The sequence below is a fragment of the Microcebus murinus genome, chromosome 12, assembly GCF_040939455.1.
Source record: "Microcebus murinus isolate Inina chromosome 12, M.murinus_Inina_mat1.0, whole genome shotgun sequence".
Classification (NCBI taxonomy): domain Eukaryota; kingdom Metazoa; phylum Chordata; class Mammalia; order Primates; family Cheirogaleidae; genus Microcebus; species Microcebus murinus.
Genome location: NC_134115.1, coordinates 71,821,691 through 71,836,349, shown reverse-complemented (window position 1 = coordinate 71,836,349; position 14,659 = coordinate 71,821,691). Strand labels below are relative to the sequence as shown.

At 37.5% G+C, this 14,659-nt stretch overlaps 2 protein-coding genes across 2 annotated transcripts in view; both read left to right on the top strand.

The window, feature by feature from the left end:
* Positions 1-14,659, top strand: part of TXN (thioredoxin) — a 335,018-nt gene that overhangs the window by 98,096 nt on the left and 222,263 nt on the right. The gene's annotated exons all lie outside the window — the stretch shown is intronic.
* Positions 1-14,659, top strand: part of SVEP1 (sushi, von Willebrand factor type A, EGF and pentraxin domain containing 1) — a 172,632-nt gene that overhangs the window by 31,202 nt on the left and 126,771 nt on the right. The window lies entirely within an intron of this gene.

The following is a 14,659-nucleotide window of genomic DNA, read 5'->3' as shown; positions in this document are numbered from 1 at the left end:
TCATCAGCCTCCAAAAAAGTTCATCAAAAAGTTCTAAAAGTGTCATCACTTCAAAATGGAATTAGAGTGGCTATTATCAAATGAACAAAAAACTAACAAATGCTGGCAAAGATGCGGAGAAAGGGGAACTTTTATACACTGTAGGTGGGAATGTAAATTAGTATAGCCATTGTGGAAAATGGTATGGAGATTCCTTCAAAAACTAAAATTAGAACTACCATATGATCCAGCAATCCCACTATGGGGTATCTATCCAAAGGAAAGGAAATCAGTACAGTGAAGCGTTATCTACACCCTCAGGTTTATTGTAGCACTATTCATGATAGTCAAGATACGGAATCAACCTCAGTGTCCTCAACAGATGAATGGATAAAGAGAATGTGGTATATACACACAATAGAATACTATTCAGCTATGAGAATGAATGAATTCATGTCATTTTCAGCAACATGAATGGAACTAAAGGTTATTATTATGTCTAGTGAAATAAGCTGGGCACAGAAAAACAAATACTGTGTGTTCTCACTCATATGTGGAAACTAAAAAACATTGATCTCATAAAAATAGATAATAGAATAGTGGTTACTAGAGGCTGGGTAGGATAGGGGGCAGGGGATAAGGAGAAGTTGGTTAAAAGGTACAAAATTATCTCTAGATGGAGGAATTCAATAACACTGCAGGGTGACTATAGTTAGCAATAATTATTAGATATTTTCAAATAACTAGAAGAGAAGCCTTTGAATGTTATCAAAAGAAAGAAATGATAAATGTTTGAGGTGATGGATATGCTAATTATTCTAATTTGATCATTATACATTATATACATATTTCAAAATATATACCCCATACATATGTACAACTATTATGTGTCAATTAAAAATAATAATAATAAATGGCATTTATTTCATCAACATTTGTAATTTTCGGGGGGAGGAGGGGATGGGTATACAAACATAATGAGTGAGATGTGCAATGTTTGGGGGATGCTCACGCTTGAAGCTCTGACTCAAGCAGCGAGGGGGGGCATGGGCAATATACATAACCTTAACATTTGTACCCCCATAATATGTTGAAATAAAAAGAAATGAAAAAAAAGTGTAATTTTCCCTTCTCACATCTCTTACAAGAAGATCTTTATATTTTTATATTTTATTAGAGAGGCAAATAAAGAAACTTAGTATTCTTGCACTCTATATTATATTTTAGAAAAATCTAATATTTAGAAGTAGCATGTGGTTTTCTGTGTTGGATAGCATTTTGTTTGTTCTGCTTTTACCTAAAAAGCAATACTTTTTTAAATAGCTGCAGCTCTTCAGTGATTTGCTGTTTTGGAAAACTGTATTCCCGTGGCAATTAACACCCACCAGGAGAAATTTAGGAGCAGTAGATTTACTCTATTCTGTACCATGTGGTTGCTTGTTTCATGTGAACATTATTTTATCTTGGCATTTGGTAGGTAAACCTGCTCTGTGAAACAGAAACATGGCTCTTCCCTATCTATCCGGCTTGCTTTCTCCTTTCTTTACTTCTTTCTTCTCTCCTCCTTGTAGGACATTTCCTCTTGTGTCATTCTTTCACTCTCTTTTATTCTTCTTGACCCTCATCTCCCTTCCCTTCTTTCTCTTGTCTTCCCTGGCTCTGATCCCAGCTGGCAGACACATCCTTCCTGGGCCCAACCATCCATGCTCACCCAGCAGAATCACTCCTTTCTCAGGTCTGCCCCCACCCCACCCAGCCGGATTTCTCACTTAAGCAGAAAAGGGGTGGGGGGAGATAAGCCCAACTGCCTCTGAGTTGGCAAAGTGCCTCCTCTTGTTTTCTCTTCCTTTGAATCTTCTCACACTCTCATCAACAGCCTGACTTGGCACTTTCCCCAACCCCCCTCCCCGCCTACTCCCCCATCCCAGCCCACCAAACCCAGGCAGAAAATCTCATTTTCTTTGCTCCAAGCTGCAGTCAGCATGTCTGCTTTCCGTGTGGTCCTAGACTGAACTTTCCCTGCCAAGAAGCCACTGCCGTGTGGCTGCCTACAACCTCAGCCACTGTGTACTGCGGCTCCGCTGCTCCACGGCCCCAGACTCTGGCATCCCAGGGGATAAGCTGCAGGAAGAGAAGAGGAGGCAATTCACAAACCCACTGTCCCCAATTACCCAAGTAGCTTTGGCTGCTACCAGTAGCACATTCCAGGTTGAAAGGCATAGCAATCCATAAAATGTATGCAGTTGGGTGGGCCTGTCATTAGCGCAGCAGTAGAGGGGATTGGAGCACTTCTGCTGCTGCTGATTCTAGCCAAGAACACCAAGCACATAGGGATGAGTTTATCCACCCCATCTCTTAAGTGAGTAAGCCTCTGCTTACAGATACTCAGTAATCCTTTCTTACAGAGAAGATTTAAATTAGATATAGATGCATCAATATGTATGTTCATAGGATCATCTTCAATATGTGTTTCTATAAGCTGAGAAAAAGTGGTGTTGGAACTCCAAGGTGTGCACTGTGTCTTTGTGTAGTTGCAGGAGATAGCACTTATCACTGGCTTCTCTGGCATATTAGGTGCCAAGAAAATAAATTGTATCCTTCCTAGGGCATGAAAGACTCATTACCAGAATCTTCTTTCAGAAAGGCAGAAAGAAACTGTAGCTCTAAATTAGCCAGGACTGAAAATCTGGGGGCAGTGAGCCCCTTTTAAAATCCAGTTCGTCAACAGATGTGACTGAGCACCTACTTTCTCCAGGCCAAGGCCAGCACTAGGCATGAGGCAGGGATTCAGTGGGGGGCAGACAGATGTGGTCGCCACCTTCTTGGAATTTACAATCTAACCACACAAATCAATGTGTAATTGCAGACTATGATATGTTCTCCTAAATTAAAATGCCCATGGTATGAAGAATGGATGCCAGGGAAGGTTAAAATAAGAGAGCTAAGATCTAGGGGATGACTAGACCATAGCTATTCTATTACTCAGGGAGAGGATGTTACATTTCATTCTGAATAGTTGGAATTCTGAGTATTTATCCTCCTTGTAGAAACAATGCCTTTCAGAAGCAAATCATTCCTTTTTAGAGTCAGAAGGAACCTTAGAGATTATCTACTCTAAACCCATCATTCTGCAAGAGGAAATTGAGGCCTCAGGCAAGATGAGCATTTCATTCGAGATGACATATCCAGCTATCAGCAGGACCTGGGAAGGGACCCAGGTCACTTTTCTTTAGTCCTATGTTATTTCCAAGATACCATGCTACTCGTTTTCTCCATTTTTGAAAATGACTTCTTGTAGACATTGCTTTTCAAAGACCAGCCGTTGAACTATGCTCAAAATGCTTAAAAACACAGAATGAACTGGCTCAAATTCAACCTCTGCCAATTTCTAACTATGTGGCTTTGGGCAAGTTAATTTCTTCTGATTCTAAGTGTTTTCTGTAAAATGGGCTTAATAATGGTATAAATTTATGTATATACACACATATATACCTACATATCTATATGTCTATCTATGTATATATTAATAGACATATATAAATGTGATATATAGATATCTATGTATATGGATAAGTGTGTGTGTGTGTATAGAAACGGTTGGATTAATTGTGAGAATATATTTAGGATAATATCTGGCACATCAATTCCCAATCAGTGGTGGCTTTTATTATTAAACATTGTGCGATAGTACTAATATGAGAAAGCTAATGAATGAGCATAACAATACTTCCTTCAACTGTGAAGTACTTGAAGATAAGTGACAACCCCATTCTTATAAATTTCACTGCCTTAGCCTAGACTAGTGGCCTCCTCCTGAGAAACTGTGCTGAGGGAAGGATAAGGAAGACCTATGCACGCAGGTAAACACCATCAAGGGACCTTGCACCTACTAAAAGTGAAATACATTTTAATCTGATAAGTATCCAATGAAAAGCAAGACTATTGAATGGGAGAAGACAGTGGAATAATGCGCCATTGCATGTTGAAGAAAGTGAGAGTTGTTTGCCTTGGCTAGGATAAAGTCATATGCTGAGACAAATTGTATTTGTTGATTGATTTCATAGAAAGTAGATTATTGAAGCTGGCCTTAAGGGTTTTTCTCACTGTTTATTTGGAAGATGAGGGAAACCCCATCTCATGATCATATTGTAAGTTTGTGGCATAGCTGAAGTTGAATTGAGGTCTCCCAATTTTCAGTCGGGGGTTCTTTCTTCATACTAGGCTATCTCCAAGGGCGCCCTTGAGACCAAAGAAAGCTGACCACCATGATGTTACTGTGATCTCCTTCTCCTTTTTCCTCATAATTCTGGGATATTGGCAAACTGGGTCACCTGAGTCATCAAACAATGACCTCCTGAAACCCTGGCTAAGGCAGTGGCTTCCCTTAAAATAAACACCATTGTCACAGTAAGCAGCTACTTCATGAGCAAGATCTTGATGCACAAAAAGACTTTAATAATTGCAGATCTGTTCCATATTGTGAAAATCTTAACTTGAATGCAAGTCTGAAAGTATTTGTTAGAAATCACTGACAAGTAATACTTTGTCAGGGAGATCGATTTTATAATACATTATATGCTTGCACTAGTTTTTTTTAATTTTCCCTGACTCAAAACTTCTGAGTTGGTTTCAGAAGAATCATGTGCTTTTGTGGTCTTGGAGAGTATGTGCTAATAGATTTTACAGAAGCAAGGGCCGTATAATAAATAATCTAAGATCATTCACGTATGTCTTATTCCCTTGCACTGAAAAGAGAAACCATATTTCATGTAAATTAAATGAACACTAAGAATATTGTCAGGAAAAAAGAATTTTTGACAAAATTGTAATACTTATAAAGCTGTGGCACAAGTGGTCCAGTCCAAGAGCAGCACTACAGTCAAAGAAATGCAGTTCTCCAACCAAAATAAAAATTTTGAAATAATACAAATGCTTTGATTTTCACTAACTCCAAAACAGGGATATATAGAGCACAGTAATTCCTAAAATTTCCCTTTTCTCATCTGTCCTTTCCCTTAGAAATCACAAGTCTTCAGTACTTTTCAAATTGCCCCCTGCTCACATGCATGAGCCCACTCCTCCCAAACCCTTGCTCAAGCCTCTTCTCCTTCTTGCTTTTTCCTCTGAATTCCATGTTGCTCTTTGGAGAGGCCAGGAACACTCACATGTCAATACTTTTCTTGTGCTAATCAACACTTTATAAAAGGCCTTTTGTTTTAAAAGACCCTACGTAACTCAATTTCATTTACTGAAAATATGTTGTATGATTCAGAAATTCAGGTATTTTAACACTGCATGATTGGGTTTAAAGGGTTGAGAAAATATTCTTCTAGGATTAGTTATTGAACTTCAGCTAAGGGAACAATGCTGCTGAACTGGGGGGTCTAATGTAAAGAACGTGTTACTTCCATGTCTAGGTCTGTATTACTTTCTTCATCCTTCACCTTTAACATAGGCATTTGGACAGTGAGGATGTGATGACTTTGTTTATGATGATGACAGCAATAAGCAATTATTATAATAGCTAATATTAAATAGCACTTACTATATGGCAGACACTTTTCAAAGCATTGATCATATTAACTCACATAATCTTCACAAGAACTCTCTGGAATTTCTTTCTAATTTATAGTAAAGGAAACTAAAAGTCTGAGAGGTTAAACAATTTGTCCAAGGTCATATGGCTAGGAGAGCTGGGATATGAATTCAAATTGTATGGCTCCAGAATATATAGTCTAACCATAAAGATAGACATTTAACAAATTCGTTCACCATTAAAAATCAATTTTGAATTCTGTTAAGTGTTAGTTTGACCTGTATCAGTTCATCAACATTTGATCATTTCAACTTATAAAATAGCAGCTTCGCATAGTTCAATCTAATTCTAGGAAGGAAAAGAACACAGTGAGTTACGTAAAATACAAATCTGGTCAAACCACGCTCCTGCTTAATGTCTTTAAATTATGAACATTCACAGAATAAACTTCAAGCTCCTTAGTGTGGCATAAAGGCTTTGTATGACTTGTCTTTTCCTTTACTCTTTATGCTACAACTGGACCCAGTTCTGTTTTCCTTCAAATACCATGCTATTTCATCCCTCAGATCCTTTCTTCAGGCTCTCCAGTCCCCTTCCCCTCCACACCTAACAATTGTCTTTGTTCCTCCTCTGTCAGACTAGTGGTTCTAATAGGCTGTGACCTTTAATGCATTTTTTATCCCTGCTACCTGCCTTCAGAGCCCATAGTAAGTACTCAAAAGAGAGGATGCAGGTAAGAGATCGACTTTAATACCAGAATCTTAAGTGGACAAGAACTCGTTATTGAAATCTTAGGTAACCGCAAGGTTTCCTTGCCTGCCGTGGGCACCACAGGATCCCTAGCACATAGGCACATGGTAAGAAATTTTTAAAAATACATTCAATTTATTTGCAATCAAAATATTAACATTTGGTTAACCTTTGCCAACAATAAATCAAATACAGTATATGGTTGATTTCCTAGATTAGTCATTTTAAAATGAGTAGATCATCAAATCAGTGAGAGTAGCCAGTGAATTCTTGTTGTAAATCCAAGCAGTTGCAGCTGTTCTGAATTTTCCCTGAGGGGATTTTAAAGACACAGAATATAGAGACAATAGACGTCTTGAGGATACTGCTCTGTTGGAGAGATTGACTCCATTTCAGTGAGTTTGGAATAATTAGCAGATTGAAAATTACAGCTGGATAGGGTCCAAGGCTGAGGGCTAGATAACTTGAGCCAAAGCATATTATTTTTCATAAAAGGAGGATATACTGTAGAAATAGAAACACTGGAATATTTATGTGGGAATGTCTTATTATACATGTAAATATATGCACACAAATCTGCACCCCCACCTTACATATACGCATATTTTCCTGTCTAAATATTATATCATTTCTTTGGAAAAAGAGAGGACAAAGAGCTCTAGAGATTCTTGAATAGAAACCAAAACATTTGGAAATCTTGTTCTCTAAGCAGAGCTTAGCTGGTTTTAAAAAAAATATCCCCAGAGGTATATAATAATGGATTTGTAAGATGCAAGGAATTTGTACAATGTATTCCTATTTGCTTTTTATGAGGGACTTTGCTAGCATGTTGACATTGGTTCCCGTCAACTTAAGGGGCAGGATTGGTAACTGCTGCCTAGACTGGGATTGTTTGTATGAGGGATGTATTCACCCTTGTTAGTACATTTTCCAGTCTATCATGATTTTATAACAGGAAAACAGATAAAATTAGACCATTGCTGTGAAGCATCATGAACCCCTGTCCCGGCCCACGGGACCTTCTGTTACTCGCGGGGGTCGAGGGGGACCGTGCCTGAAAGAGATGGGCGAGAGAAAGGAACAAGACCAAGCAAATGGTTGTCAAGGTCTACTTTATTTAGATTTACTGCTGGTTTTATAATCATACAGAAACAAGGAAGTATGAACAGAAAAATAGAGTGGGGGGTGATGAGGCTCGGGTTTGGGTCAATCAGCCCCAATCAGCATCTTATCGGCATCAAAGCTGTTTGTGACTGATCACTCAACCTCAACCTGGCAGGGAGTCGGGAACAATTGCAGGTAGCACACCCTGGAGCAAACAATTGCAGGTAGCACACCCTGGAGCAAGCACGTCATGGAATGCATTCTTCTCGGAGCTATAGCTGGAGGGTTGGGTGCTTATTTTCGTCCTGGGAATTTTCCAGGGCGAGGCCCGTGGGTAGGACAAGTCATTGGGGTGTTGAGGGTCTTAGTCTCTAACATCTCCCCCTCTTTTTATTAATATGAGGGAGATTTACACAGGTTGGTGGAGAGCCTGTCTTAGGCTACGCGATGGGCTTCCGCGACCAGCACCCCAAACAGGATTGTGTGATCAATGTGAAGGTGAGGCCTCTGTCTTAGGCTATGTAGGTGGCATCCAGCTCCGGCACTTCTAATGATGAAGTGTGCCCCTGGGCATGGACCTACAATATTCCTGTCATGGAGTTACCTCACTGCTGGTGGGGGTGTGCACCTGGTACGTGGCATCGCGATAATCCCGTCATGGGCATCTCCACAGCTTTTGGAACCAACTGCGTTCCATGTCTGAGGCAAGGTCTGAAAAATTTAGACCCTCTGTGGCTGTATGGGGAGGCTCTGTATGGAGGTCTTCTCTGGAGCCTCTTTGTTCCAGCTGTTGGTAAAACACGGAGACAGATTTTTGTGTGGCTGCGTCTACCTGCGACTTGACAAAGTCGGTTAGTTTTTTGAATGCCCAAGGACCAAAGGTGAGAAGCAACAAAAAACCTACAAACGGCCCCAAGACACTGGGAAGCAATGTGGATAACCAGGGGGATGTGGAAAACCAATTTTGATACCATGCTTCACTCTGTTCTCTCTGTTTTTTCCTATCTTCTAGGCTTTGTCTGATTCTTTCAATTCTATCTTCTACCAGACCTGTTTTGTCTGTGTAGAAGCAACATTCTTCTTTAAGTGCTGCGCACAAACCTACCTCAGAAAGTGAAGCAAGGGATTCTTTGAGATATTTTAGGCCCTGCTGTAGCTCTTGGAGATTGTTATCGATGGCAGCAGAGAGCTGCAGGTATTGCTGGTTGGAGGTGACTAGAGAGGCTATGCCTGTTTCAGCCCCTGTGACACCAAGGTCTAGAACACCTGCGAGTGTTATGGCCATGATGGGCTCTCTCTTTTCTCGGGGCATTGTGGTGCCTCGCTCTCAAAATTTGAGCACACCCTGGAGCAGGTAGCACACCCTGGAGCAAACACGTCATGGAATGCATTCTTCTCGGAGCTATAGCTGGAGGGTTGGGTGCTTATTTTCGTCCTGGGAATTTTCCAGGGCGAGGCCCGTGTGTAGGACAAGTCGTTGGGGTGTTGATGGTCTTAGTCTCTAACAAACCCCTACAGTGTATTGTGTTCTTTAAAAATACTCATAAAAATATATCCAGTAGCCTAGAATTGTCAAGATAAAGATTGTGACCAATTATGCTTATCATTGTAAAATCTTATTTTTCCTTCTTCTATTCCCCAGCCCTAATATAAGTGACTCTTTCCAATAACAATGACAAGGGACAAAGGGAAAACATTTAACATCTACTAAATCCTGATCTTGAAACATTTTTGCTCATATAACCTCTAAAAAAATAATGAAAATCCATGTATCCTTCGTTGATTTTTTAAGTGGCCATCTGAAATTTTTTGGCAGTACTTTAAAAGTTGGCAATTCCATAACACTATATTGACATTTTAAAATAAAATTATTATATCACTTTTACATGTACCCACTGAAATATAAATACTAGAGCAAATTTGATTTTTTCTAATATCTGTTAACAATCACCTCTTTTAATGAAGAAATTTTGCGTAGTTTCTTATTTTCTTAGTTCTCTTCTATTCCACTTCCACCATGTAATTATAATGCAATATATTTTGTCCTAAAGCCTTTTATTGAGCATAGCATTGTACTTCTCTGCTACAAAAAATTGTAGATAAAAATTGAAATTAATTTTAAAATTTTCTATGACCAAAATTGCTACTAGATTTATTATCACAATTGTTACTTGTATATCATTTGTCAAGTTTATTAAATTTTGATACTTTTTATGCATAAAATTACTACTGGAAATTCATCTTATAATGAGATGGATTGTTAATTAGTTCATGTATTTATGGATTTATATTATTTGCTGTTAGATTAAGAGGGCATACAACATCAATTGAATTTCTTTTTTTTCACATTTATAGATGTCAGTGTTGAAAATTTTCTTCATATAAATATGTAGATGGGACTTGAAAAAGTGGCATCAAATCTATGCCACTCAATACTTGGAGTTTATCTTGATTTGCATGCCAAAAATAACACCAGTTATCTGTCATCAACAAGTATCATAAATGATCTATTAGCTGACAATTCCCTTAGGTCCTTTTTTCAACTTTATTAAAATTGAAGAATTGGAAACTTTTTGACTTGCGAAAGGACTTGTTATTCAGTCATTATAATCATTCACTTTCACAATTTCTGGGAGGTCCCCTCCCCTAAAAGACTTTGCTAGGACTTATTAAAACACTACTTGCTAGTTTCAGTTACACAAGATGAGTGAATTCTAGAGACATCTTGGAAAATATAGTGCCTACAGTTAAGAAAACTTTTTAAAGGACCTATTTGCGATGCCTTGATTAAAGAAGGGTTTTCAGATATCAAGATTTTGATTCATGTTGGAGGTTTTTCACCTTCGGGCATTGCACCCTAGTTGCATTTAGAGGTGTGGGCACTATACATTTCTTTTGAAAAATGAAAGACATTTATGAAAAGGAGCCATAGACACTTTCTCAGGTGCACTAATTTAGGTATATATGAATGTTGAAGTTCTGGAAATTGATTCCTTTAAAATGATCTATGCCACATCCACATGCTACTTGCAAAGCCTTTGCCTACTTATATTCCTCATTTGCAGAAGAGAAAACAGTTTTAAAGAATTTAAGTTTTCCTAATGTCATCCAACTATAAAGAGGGAGAGCTAGCATGCAGACCCAGATTCTTCTGACCCCAGAGTCCATGCTGTTACTTGCAATCCATCCGTAGCACTCATTGCTCAGTCATTATCTACCAAAGAAATGATCCAGAAATATTTTGCTGCTATTTCTGGGTTATATTTAAAATAAACATTTGATTCTAAGTTGTAGCTTGGTATTCCCAGTGTTTGGTTCCTTGGGGTCTGCATGGGGTTGGTGTTCACTAAATGTTAGATGATTAGCTAGGTTTGAATGACAGCCAATGTTAGCAGTTTAGCAATTTGAAAATGATAGCCCAAGCTAGAGGAAATCAGGCTATGATTGTTCAAATTGCCCATTATTTCAAACTCAGTGAAATCATGATGTGCTTTATAATATGCTGAGTACTGGTGATGCCAATACACACACACATACACAGTCATCCCTAGGTATCCATGGAAAATGGTTCGAGGATTCCAAAATTCAAAGATGCTCAAATCCCTTACATATGTGTATATATGTGTGTGTATGTGTGTGTGTGTGTGTGTAATTCAGTCCTTATGCAATTGTGTCCTCATATATAGTTATTAATAGCAGTCAGTGGCATGAATCCTGGTTCTGTCATTTACTGTGTCTTTCTGGGAAAATATTTCAAGTTCTGTGGGCCTCAGTTTCCTAGTCTATAAAATGTGGTTAATAATAGTAGGAGTGTTATAAAACTTAAATGAGATAATGTGTGTAAAAGCTTGCTAACGGCCCTTGGCATGTAGTAAGTGTTTTATTAACATAAATTATTATGTTCTACCAGAGATGGTTCTCAACAGGGAGCGATTTTGCCCCACAGAGGATATTTGGCAATGTCTGCAGAAAATTTTGTTTGTCATAGCTGGAAAGAGCTAGGTTATCTAGTGGGTAGCAAACAAGGACACTGCTAGACACCTTACAATACCCCATGCAGCCCCCAACACTTTCCAAATATCGATAATACTGAGGATGAAAAAGCCTGTCCTCTATTGACAGATTGAATTAATACATTAAAAATAAGATTCAAAAAAACACTACTGTATCTCTTTTTAAACAGTTTTAGAATAAGTCATGTGATTCTACTAGGGTGAATGAAATCTTGGGTATGACCATTGCAACATCTTATGCTCCAGCCACCCCAGGCTGCTTGTGGCTGCTCAGATACTACAGGACTTTTTATAGTTCCACCTCTATAAATTTTGTTCTCTTCACCTAGAATATCCCATGCCTTGTCTGTTTAGTTCTTACCAGTCCTTTAGGATTCACAAAAAAACTTAATTCTATGCAATCTTCCCTCTCATCCCTTTTTCCATAGGTTTACAGTCCTGACACAATTAGATCTAGATTTGTTGGTGCTCACATTCATCATATAGTATTGCAATTTGGGGTAGGTTTTTTTCTTTACTATTCTATGAATTCCTTTAGGGCAGAATTATGCCTCTTTTTTTTTTATAGCCTCTGCTACACAGCACTTAGACTTGGAGTATGCATTAATAAATTTTAGTGAATGAATGAATGTGTAAAATAAATAAAGCGAGTAGCATGTTTAGATACTAGAACACAGCATATGGAAACTCTGCTTGGTTCCCAACTTCCTGGGAATTTTCCATTCCTTTTTTGGAGAAGCGAAGGTGAACGAGTCTACTGACCCTGAGAAGCACTGGCTTAGTATCAAAGTAAGCCATCTGGAAGGCTGAGTTCAACAATAGGAAGTGGCTAATCACACATTTATCTCTTTCATGTTATCTAGTTACTGAGATTGTTTCCAATTTAATCCTAAAACCATGGTAGTGGGTGTGTGTGTGTGTTTAAAGCTATTTGCATGTATTGATGGTTTGGGGTAGTGTTTTATTCATATAACAGTGCAAAATATTGTGGACTTTTACTACTTAAGCAAGCATTTAACAAATACATAAAGCAAACCATTATTAATATATGTAGCATATTATTAACAGTTGGGAATTTTCCATTCAAATGTGAGGTTTACAAATCTTTTTCAAATATGGAAGCAGTTATATGAAAATAAATCATGAACTATAGAAAAAGTTGTAAGAAAAAATAATTCATATATATTATATGTGAAATATTTAAGACAAAACCATAAATATTAATAAAGCAAGGTTATTTAACATTTGAAACAAAAAAATAGTTGTTTTATCATGTGCATGCTATATTATAGTTCACCTGAAAAATTCAAAGGAATCAACTGAAAATCATTAGCATTAATAGAATAGATTTGTAAGGTGGAAAGATAAATACTTTAAAATCAATACAATTTTTGTGGAAAAACATTAAGTTTAAAAATGTGATAACATCCTTATTTACCAATAAGAAAAAAATCTTTCCTAAAAATAATTTGGAAAAAAATTCTGTGACTCTCTTGAGAATCTGTACAATTTTATTGAAATTGATATATAAGAATGACAATTTGTAAATTTATTCAGGAGGAATTGCCCTTTCCAGTCATTATAATAGTTGTTTATACTTTTCATCATATTCCATTCCATGTATCAAGGTGCCTATAAAGCAATGGTTAGGCACAAATATCCCTGATCTCCAACCAAGCACATCTCTGTAGTGACCAAGATTTACCTGTATCCAAAATGCAATATCTCTATCCTAGATATTTCTGAATGCATGTTAAAATTTTGCTTCTATGCCTTCTGATTTTTTAAAAATATTTCATTACACTTTTTCTTTTGAAATAATTGTAGATACACATGCAGTTTTAAGATATGACATAGAGAGAGCCCCTATATTCTTCCCTAGTTTCCATCAACAGTAACATCTTGCAAAATTATAGCATATGATCACAACCAGGATATTGACATTGATACAGTCAAGATACAGAACATTTTCACCACCACAAGGATCCCTTTTGTTGCTCTGTCAGGACCACAATCACTTCCCTCCAACCCATAGCCACCACTCCCCCATTTAACCTAGTGCAACTGCTAATGTGTTCTGTTTCTATAATTTTGTCATTTCAAAAATGTTATGTAAATGGAAGCCTGCAAAATATAACATTCTGAGACTACCTTTTTTCATCCAGCATAATCCTCTGAAGATTTTTCCACATTGTTGCATGTATCAATAATTCATTTCTTTTTATTTCTGAGTAGTATTTCATAGTATACATGTACCACAATTTAACCATTTGCTTGTTGAAGGATATCTGGGTTGTTTCCAGTTTGGGGCTTTTATGAATAAAGATGCTATAAGCCTTTGTGTACAGGTTTTAGTGACCATAAGTCTTAATTTCACTGGGCTAAATGCCCAGGAGTGTAATTGTGGGATTGAATGATTGCATATTCTGTTTAAGAAACTGCCAAAATGTTTTCCAGAGTGGCTATAAGGATAACCTAAGAAGAACTTTAACATAATTAATTTCCTTTGCTTATTTGCTTTTATGCTTTTCTCTATAATTATTTCTAACTTTTTATCCTTTATTTAGTAGCCATTAACCTTTTTAAAAAATTCACTTTGGTTTGAATAGAAATAGAAGTCATCACTGGGCATAAGGTATGGGAAAAACTGACAGCACTATACTTCCACAAAAGGTGACTCTAATTAAGTTAGCAATAAAGAACAATATAACTGTTGAATTCATATAACCAACATGGAAATATCTGTCAATAGAAATAATGTACACAAAAATAATCCATTTCCAGGAAGATAGAGTAGATGTACTTTTCCTTGATCCTCTTGCTAAATACAACTAAAAATTCTGGACATTGTATATAAAATAAGCATAAAATGACACTGAAATTTGGACATAAGAAAGCAGACCTTGAGCTGGTGGTAAGTTCCATGGGCTTTCTTTTTCCTAATATAATTCAGACTTACAGTTTGAAGAAGCTGGCATCCCCAAAATATAAATGAGCACTGACAAAAACAAAACAACCAACAAAATGAGCTTTCACTAACCAAAAAATGAGGAAAGGGCAGCCTATTAAGATAGAACACTTTTAGACAGCAATGCTCTACTCCTCCACTCTAGCCAAAGACTGTGGCCCAACCCCAACTGTACCAGCAGAAGCCAAGTGGGGAGCCTAGACTTCCAGTCTTGTAAGACTCCAGTGAGGCACCCCAACATTTCTGCTGGAGTGGTATCAGAGAAGACCAAGTAGGGAGATGGGTCTTTCATGCCAATGGAGACCACAG